General features: G+C 34.8%; 1 protein-coding gene across 2 annotated transcripts in view; it reads right to left on the reverse strand.

Annotated features, from left to right (window-relative positions):
* The window catches only part of HPSE2 (heparanase 2 (inactive)), a 676,598-nt gene that overhangs the window by 553,263 nt on the left and 114,044 nt on the right, over positions 1-9,291 (reverse strand). The window lies entirely within an intron of this gene.

Below are 9,291 nucleotides of genomic sequence, written 5' to 3' on the forward strand. Positions count from 1 at the left end.
GAAACGTACAGAAACCCATGGGGGAGGAGAAGGAAAAAAAAAAAAAAAAAAGAGGTTAGAGTGGGAGAGAGCCAAAGCATAAGAGACTGTTAAAAACAGAGAACAAACTGAGGGTTGATGGGGGGTGGGAGGGAGGGCAGGGTGGGTGATGGGTATTGAGGAGGGCACCTTTTGGGATGAGCACTGGGTGTTGTATGGAAACCAATTTGACAGTAAATTTCATATATTAAAAAAAAATAATAAAGTTAAAAAACAGAAAAAAAAATAAAAAATAAATAAAAAATAAAAATAAAAACAAATGAAATTTCAATTTCTCCACAAACTTTGAAGCCTTAAAAATTTCCAGAGCTCTTGATAAACCATCTTCTCCTGTTCTGTACCTGGTAAGACAGCTGCTCCTTTGTTGTAGTTGCGACTCCATTGTAAAATTCAAGTGAAATCTATCATTTTTGAAGAGAGCAAGAGAGCAAGTCTTAGGCTTCTCAAATGTCTTTACTGGTTGAATATTTAGAAAGGTCAGGACACCAACCAATGTTAGAATATGTAGAACTATTTTATTTAACTTTCTACCCAATATATAAAATAAGCTTTCTCAGCTTCATGATTCTTTCAGTTTTCTCTAATAATGTAGTTGTTGTCAAACACTTCTGAGATCATCCAAAGAGTACATTTTTCAAACTTGAATTAGTAGCCTTTCTTCCAGAATTGTGTTTTGAAGATATATAGAGAGCACTAGAGAAGTCTGATTTGAGAAATGGATGTCAAATTGACCCTTAACAAAATCTGTGAAGTAGGATTTAAAGTAAGATGGAAAACAGGAGATGAGAGCTTTTTATTCCACTGGGAGGCTGGCAAACCATTTCTAAGAGAGAGGGCTCCGAGTCTTACTCAGGGACAAGAACATTAATGGATTTTGAGTTATATTTTCCTAGAATCATTGAGATTCTATTTTTATTTTTTTAATGTTTACTTATTTTTGAAAGAGAGAGAGGGTGTGAGCAGAGAGAGGGAGACACAGAATCTGAAGCAGGCTCCAGGCTCTGAGCTGTCAGCACAGAGCCCAATGCAGTGCTCAAACCCATGAACCATGAGATCATTGCCTGAAGCGATGTCGGACACCCAACTGACTGAGCGACTCAGGCACCCCTAGAATCATTGAAATTTTAATGGTGAATAGGCTCATTTATTTATTTTTCTGATATTTGTTAAAAGTTTTGTTTTAGGTGTCATCTGACAGCAGCTTTCACATTATTACTATTTTTTGGATATCAGATTTCTTTGGGTTAGACTTGGGTATGTTCCAAATTAGATGATCCATACGGAATAAAGCACAAGGTATATCTTGGTTTGCCCTGTGACCTCACTTCTCTGACGAATCTAAAAAGAGTTGATTTTTCCATTTCTTCAGTTTTTTATTTCTTGTTACAGTGGAGATGTCTAAAGCTACTTACATGCCAGACCAGAAATCAGAAGTCATGATGTTTATTTTTAATTCTAATTGTTGGCAAAATTCCTCTCTATAAAATAGGGATGAATAACAACTCCCTACATGCACACAGGTTTTTATAATTATGCCAGATAACATATGTGAAAGCCCCTAGCATGGTGGCTACTTCAGGGACTTAACCATTTGTTGAGTCTTAATTTGTTGACAGAGAACCACTCCAAATTACAAGGAGGTTGTTTTATAAATATCCATATTTAGGTTGAATGTTTAGAACTTAATAATGTTTAGAACTTTTTTTCCAAAAAGTCTATTCTTACTTAACCCATAGTATAGTAACAGTATTTCATCAAAAACCCCTACAAAGAGAGTTATAATTCTGAGATCATTGAGGACCTGAGAACAGCAGAGGGAAGAACAAGAAAATGGAGGAAGAAAATGGAGGAAGAAAATGGAGGAAGAAAATGGAGGAAGAAAATGGAGGAAAATGGTTGTAAAAGTAACAACACATCTTAACCATGTGCCATCATTCCCACTTCCTAAATCATTCTCCCCCTGACAAGCTTGTGACATCCTCCACGTCTCCTAATTCGCAAATGTTATTTCAATAACACTAATGGTACTTCTCCAAAGTTCAAGATAGAGAACTGATATACTTGAAATAGGTATTTCTAGTGAAAGAGCTTCCTGAGTCTTTTGATGTCCTGGGAGCAGAGTGGGGTACAAAGACATGAAGGAAACACGTGCACACACTTGTTTCAAAGATCAAAATTACATTGCTCTAAGGGAAATGAGGGTCTAATCTCAAAATGTACTTTCTCTGAGAATTCATTCTCTCTCAGTCATGCCCTCAACTATATATTGGTGGGGTCCATTTCATGAATAGATTTGCCAACTTCTGACTTATATCTTTATCATTATGATGATGATGATGATGATGATGATGATGATTTAAATTCAAGTTAGTTACATACAGTGGAGTATGGTTTCAGGAGTAGAATCCAGTGATCCAGTGATTCATCACTTAACAATATAACACCTAGTGCTCTTCCCACCAAGGGCTCTCCTTAATGTTCATCACCCATTTAGCCCATCCACCTCCATCCCCTCCAGCAACCCTGTTTGTTCTCTGTATTTAAGAGTCTCTTATGGTTTGCCTCCCTCTCTGTTTTTATCTTATTTTTCCTTAACTTCCCCTATGTTCATCTGTTTTGTTTCTTAAATTCCACATAGGAGTGAAATCATATGAATTTGTCTTTCTCTGACTGACTTATTTCACTTAGCATAATACACTCTAGTTACATCCATGTTGTTGCAAATGGCAAGATTTCGTTCTTTTTTATTGCCATGTAACATTCCTGTGTGTGTCTGTGTGTGTGTATACCACATCTTTGTAACCCACTCATCAGTCAATGGACATTTGAGCTCTTTCTATAATTTCAATAAACAAATCTGACTTATACCTGGTAGAGAGATGCTACCAGGTTAAAAAAGAAGAATCCAGTCTTGGAAAGCCAAAGTCACAATCATTGCATGACTCTGCCAAGGGCCACTCATTCTATTCAACATTCATTCACATTTCTCCAGGTCTGGGCTTGGTACAGAGGATGCAATGGTAAACATGGTTCTTGCCTTAGAAGCTCATGGTCTAAGCTAAAGAGCAATATCCTGAGGAAAATTTTATATATGGTCTCATTTATATCTTGGCCTACACTTGAACCAATCACTGCAGTAACTTGTTACCACATTTCCACCCTTGAGGTGAGAAAGATGAGGTGTGGATCAGAATGACAAAGAACACAAGTATGAAGACTGAGTGTTCCACGTAAATGACCTTACAGTTTCCCAAAGGAAAAGTAGGATGGTAAAAGAAATACTATAATCAGAAAGAATAAAATAGAATATGTTGGGTAATATACCAGAAACCCTTTCACATGAATTGTACAAATCAGAAAAAAAGACATACGAATTCTATGTGAGGTTTCACAAAGCCACTTATCTGGGAAACTCATCAGGAAAATTATCATTCCCCATTTACTACAACCAAACAAAGGGTAAACAAACATACTCTTCACGGGAATCTTGTTAAAACAACAACCACCACCACCTGGTGATACAGGTTGCTCAGTGATCTGTACTAACAGATCCTCATTTGGCTACTAGTGAGATACAGTGTGCCAATCACTTCCCAGGCCAGTCACAGAAGAGCCATGTAGGCTTGCCACCATGACAAAGTGTCTATTAGCACAACTGTTTTTTTTAATGAAACATTGTTCTTATTACTCATGCAACATTGATTCAGTCCAGAGACAGAAAATGAAAGAGCCATATAGAATAATTTACCCAATAATGTATTCAGGGCACTCCCTAGTCTGTGCAGAATGGTGCAGAAACCCTCAGGGCACAAGGTTAGGGCTGGCAAAGAGTCTTGAAATTGAGAAAGGAAATCCAAGAGAGTAAAAAGCCACAGAAGAGGGAACTCTCAAAACTATGAATAAATTCTGAGACTAAAATTATAATTTAGGTGTAAAACCTAAGTATAAACTGACCACTGAACTGTGAGACTCCAAAAAGTCTGTGGAAAAGCAATAGCTGGAAAGCTGAAAAGGCTGAGCAAAGGTATCAGCCTCTGCCCAGTTCAGGGAGAAAGTGTTTTGAGTTTGAATTCTGCTAAGTTAGAGAAGCTTGATAAACATCTGGACTCTCCAATAAAACTGCAGGAAAGAGTAATGCCAAAGAGTAAAGACTATGTCTCACCCTAAGACTAAAAGAAAAACTAAAACAAACCTGCTCTATCAAAGTGTAAAATGAAGCCTACATTAGTTCCAGGTGACCAAAAAATAACTGAACTGTTTGAATTTTTTTTAATGTTTTTATTTATTTTTGAAGGTGAGAGAGGGACAAAGCATGAGCAGGAGAGGAGCAGAGAGAGAGGGAGACACAGAATCCAAAGCAGGCTCCAGGATCTGAGCTGTCAGTACAGAGCCCGACGCGGGGCTCAAACTCACAAACCATGAGATCATGAGCTGGAGTCGGACGCTTAACTGACTGTGCCACCCAGGCGCCCCTGAACTTTTTTTAAAAAAGCATTTTCAAAGAAAGAGAACAACGTCCAGATTCTCTACAGTATCAAACATAATGTCCAGACACAATTGAAACTTACTAGACACGGAAACAGAAAAATGTGACCTGTAATTAAAAGAAAAAGTAGTCAACAAAAACTCCAAAATAATGCAGATGTTGGAATTAGCAGACTTTCAAAATTTTACTTACTTACTTTACTTATTTATTTATTTATTTATTTACAGTATAGTCAACATACAGTATTATATTTGTTTCAGGTGTATAATATAGTGATTTAACAATTCTATACAATACTCATTGTACTCTTAATCCCCTTCACCTATTTCATGCATTCCCCACCCACCTACCCTCTGGCAACCACCTGTTTGTTCTCTATGTTTAAGAGCCTATATTTTATTTGTTTCTCTTTTTCTTGTTTTGTTTCTTAAATTCCACATATGAATGAAATTATATGGTATTTGTCTTTCTCTGGCTGACATACCACTTACCATTATACCCTCTAGATCTATCCTTGCTATTGCAAATGACAAGATTTCATTTTTTATGGCTGTGTAATGTTCCATTATATATATATATATATATATATATATATATATATATATATATACACACACACACACACACACACACACACATATATATGTAAATATTCCATATATATGTATACACACACACACACACACACCACATCATCTTTATCCATTCATCTATCAATGGACACTTGGGTAGCTTCCATATCTTGGCTATAGCAAATAATGCTACAATAAACATACAGGTGCATGTATGTTTTTACATTAGTGTTCTCATACTCTTTGGGTAAAGACCCAGTAGTGGAATTACTGGATCATATGGTAATTCTATTTTTAACTTTTTGAGGAACCTCTATACTGTTTGCAGACAAGTACTTTATTTTTTTTTTATTTTAATTATTTTAGAGAGAAAGCATGCATGCAAGTGGGGGAGAGGAGTAGATGGAGAGAGAGAGAGAGAGAGAGAGAGAGAGAGAGAGAGAGAATCTCATACAGGCTCTATGCTCACTCACCGTGGAGCCTGATATGGATGGAGCTCAATCCCATGACCGTGGGATCATGACTTGAGCTGAAACTAAGAGTTGGACACGCAACTGACTGAGTCGTCCAGGCACCCTACAAATAAATACTTTAAAGTTGCTATTATAAATATAATCAAGTCTAGAGGAAAAGATGGTCATAATGGATGATAAGATGGAACATCTAAGCAGAAAAATAGAAACTATGAAAAAGAACCAAACAAAAACTCTAGAAATGAACACTGCAATACCTGAAATAAAAAATTCAATAGATAGGGTTAGCAAAAGATTAAAGACATTCCCTCTCTCCCTGAGAAAATCACAAGTTTGGAAAGTTCTTTGGCTGAAGAGAAATGACATTAGATGAAACTTCATACATACAAAGAGAAATAAAGGGAAGTGGACATGGTAAATACGTAGATAATCTTAACAGATGATATTTTGCATATTATATTAATTTCTTGAAAAAAACCTGATTGTATATAGTTAACACTACTAAACTATAAACTTAAAAATAACTAAGATGATAAATTTTGTATGTTTTTACCACAATAAAAAATGACTCACTATTTAATGAAAAACATATGATATTGTATCATGTGGATTATAATATTCATAGATATAAAATATATAAAACAATATCACAAAGGATGGGGGGTCTAAGTAGAATTATAGTGTTATAAAAATTTTTATTGGAAATAGTACTATTTTAACTCTAAGTAGAATGTGGCAAGTAAAAGATCAATATTTACTGCAATCTTTAGTGATCTTTAGTACAACTTCTTAAAAATAATATGTAAGTTATATCCAGAAAGTCATTAAAATAATTAAGACAAAACATTAAAAAATTTTATTAACCTAAAAGAAAACATGAAAGGAGAAAAAAAGGAGAGGGAAAAAGGCAGGACAAATAGAAAGCAAATAGCAAAATGGTAGACTTGGATTTCCACTTCCAACTATGTTGAAGTAACTGGTACTAAATCAGCCCTCCTGAAATAAATAACTACAAATCTGAACAAACCATGTGAGGCAACTTTTTCAGGCACATGACTGTAATCCTTGAGAAAAAGGAAACTCATGAGGTGAATCCCATGATCACCCAGCTCCCTAATGATACAATTTCCCAACTACAAAGAAGAGAGCTAGAGCCTGAGTTGGTTGAGGTGATCCCACTGATCTGAGAAGGCAGAAATCAGAGTTCAGCTTGGCTGAAGTAGCTGTAATCTATGAGGCAAGACAACAGAGAAAAGGTGGCTGTACAGAGAAGCTACAGGCGTAATTGTGGGAGGTCCTGTATAAGTACCTGAGGACTATATATGGCTATATATGTTCAGAGTTAAGACCATGAAAGTTTACCAGGTAGCAGTTATGATAGAGTTGAGAGGAAAACAGAGATATTAGAGAATAAGCACTGCTAGAGGAAAGAGCATAGTTCTTGGCCCTTTCAGAGTGGAGAGATCCTGTTAATACTTTGATAAATCCGAGGCATTCAGCTGAGACAGTAGAAGGTCATACCATAAGAGTAAGGACCAAGCTTTAGTGTAAGACCTACTCTATATCCACCCTGACAAAGTATGAAATCGAGTTTTAATAATATCCACAAGGGAGATGGAGTTTGAAAGTTAAGTCCTGACAAGCTAGAGGAGCTTGAGAAACATCCTGGACTTTCCACAGATCTGAAGAAAGCAGAAAACAAAGTCTACAAAAGCTTAAGGTGACCAGCCAATAACTGCCTATTAAAATAAAAATCAATACCATTCAGAGAAAGAGAACAAAATACAGACACTCTACACTATTTTTAATCACAATATCAATATTCATTTAAAAAATCACCATAGTCAAAAATAAATAAACAACCAAAAATTAAAATAAGTTAATAGAAACTAGATCAGAAATGGCCCAGATGTTGGATTTAGCAAAAGACTCTAATGCACCTATTAGCACCTATTAGCAAAGACTTTAAAGCACCTATTATAAACACATAGAGAATTAAAAGACAATATAGTTTTAATGACTAATAACACATAAGGCACCTTAGTGGAGAAATGGAGAGAGGAAGAGACAGAGAGACAGAGAGAGAGATACCAAGAAGAAATTTTAGAATGGAAATAAAAAATTCACTACAAGGGCTTAAGGGAAAACTGGAAAAGAAAGAGAAATAAACTTAAAGGCATGTTTTTTAAATCCAGTTTAAAGAAGAGAAGAAAGAAATTACTGAAAAAAATTAATAGAGCCTTCAGGATCTTTAGGACAGTATGAAATGATCTAACATATAACTGAGTCCTAGAGATTGGGGCAGATAAAATATTTGAAGAGAAGAGCCCAAAACTTGACAATTTTGATGAAAAGTATTAACTGTAAATCTAAAAACCAGGAGGTTGAAAACTTACATAGTGAATTCTCTGAAGGGAAAACTAAAATTAGAAATAAAAAGTGAGATATCTAGAAAATCTCCTATTATTGGGAAATTAAATCTTTTCTAAACAGCCAATGGTCAAGGAAAAATCACTAGAGAAATTAAAAATACTTCAAATTTAAAAATTACTTAGCAAAATTTGTGGAACACAAACCAAATAATGCTTAAAGGAGGAATGTAGTTTTAAATTCACACATTAGAGAAAATAGAAAGATTTAATATCAATTATCTAAGTTCCTACCTTAAGAATCTAGAAAAAGAGGAGCAAATTAAATCCAAAGTAAGTCATAAGAAAGGAATAATAAAGATCAGAGTATATATCAGCAAATAGAGAAAATTAACAAAAATTTTATAAATAAATAAACGTTAAAAAAAATTTTTAAAATAAAACTCCATGTCCACCTGGGTTCACTAGAAATTTCTATCAACGTTATAAATAAATAAATAAATAAATAAATAAATAAATAAATAAATAAAAAAAAATAATAAATAAATAAACGTTAAAATAAATAAACGTTAAAAAAAATTTTTTTGAAATAAAACTCCATGTCCACCTGGGTTCACTAGAAATTTCTATCAACCTTTAAGGAAGACTTAATATCAATGTTACACAAACTCGGAAAATAAAAGGGAAAAGAATGTTTCCACTTTATTTTTATAACCCAGCTTAACCCTGACACCAAAATCTGACAAGGACATTACAAAAAAAGAAACCTACAGACCAATATGCCAAAGACTCAACTGTATTAATTAAGGGGAAAAGACAGTGTTTTCAACAAATGTTGCCAGAATAAATGAATAAACATATGAAAAAAATGAATATTAATATTCCTTGACACAATTATTTTTTTTCCTTGACACAATTAATTAATGTGAAATGGACCACAGACCTCAATGTAAAAGCAAAACCATAAAATGTCTAGAAGAAAACATGAAAGAAAATTTTTGTGTCCTTGAGAGTTAACAAAGATTTCTTAGATAGAACACCAAGAACACTGACCATAAAAATTTTTTTTAATTTTTTTTTTTTTTCAACGTTTTTTATTTATTTTTGGGACAGAGAGAGACAGAGCATGAACGGGGGAGGGGCAGAGAGAGAGAGGGAGACACAGAATCGGAAACAGGCTCCAGGCTATCAGCCCAGAGCCTGACGCGGGGCTCGAACTCACGGACCGCGAGATCGTGACCTGGCTGAAGTCGGACGCTTAACCGACTGCGCCACCCAGGCGCCCCTAAAAATTTTTTTTTGATAAACTGGACTTACCATATTTAAAACTTTCTGCTCTGTAAAACTGACTA

This window comes from Panthera leo, chromosome D2 (genome assembly GCF_018350215.1).
Source record: "Panthera leo isolate Ple1 chromosome D2, P.leo_Ple1_pat1.1, whole genome shotgun sequence".
NCBI classification, from domain to species: Eukaryota; Metazoa; Chordata; class Mammalia; order Carnivora; family Felidae; genus Panthera; species Panthera leo.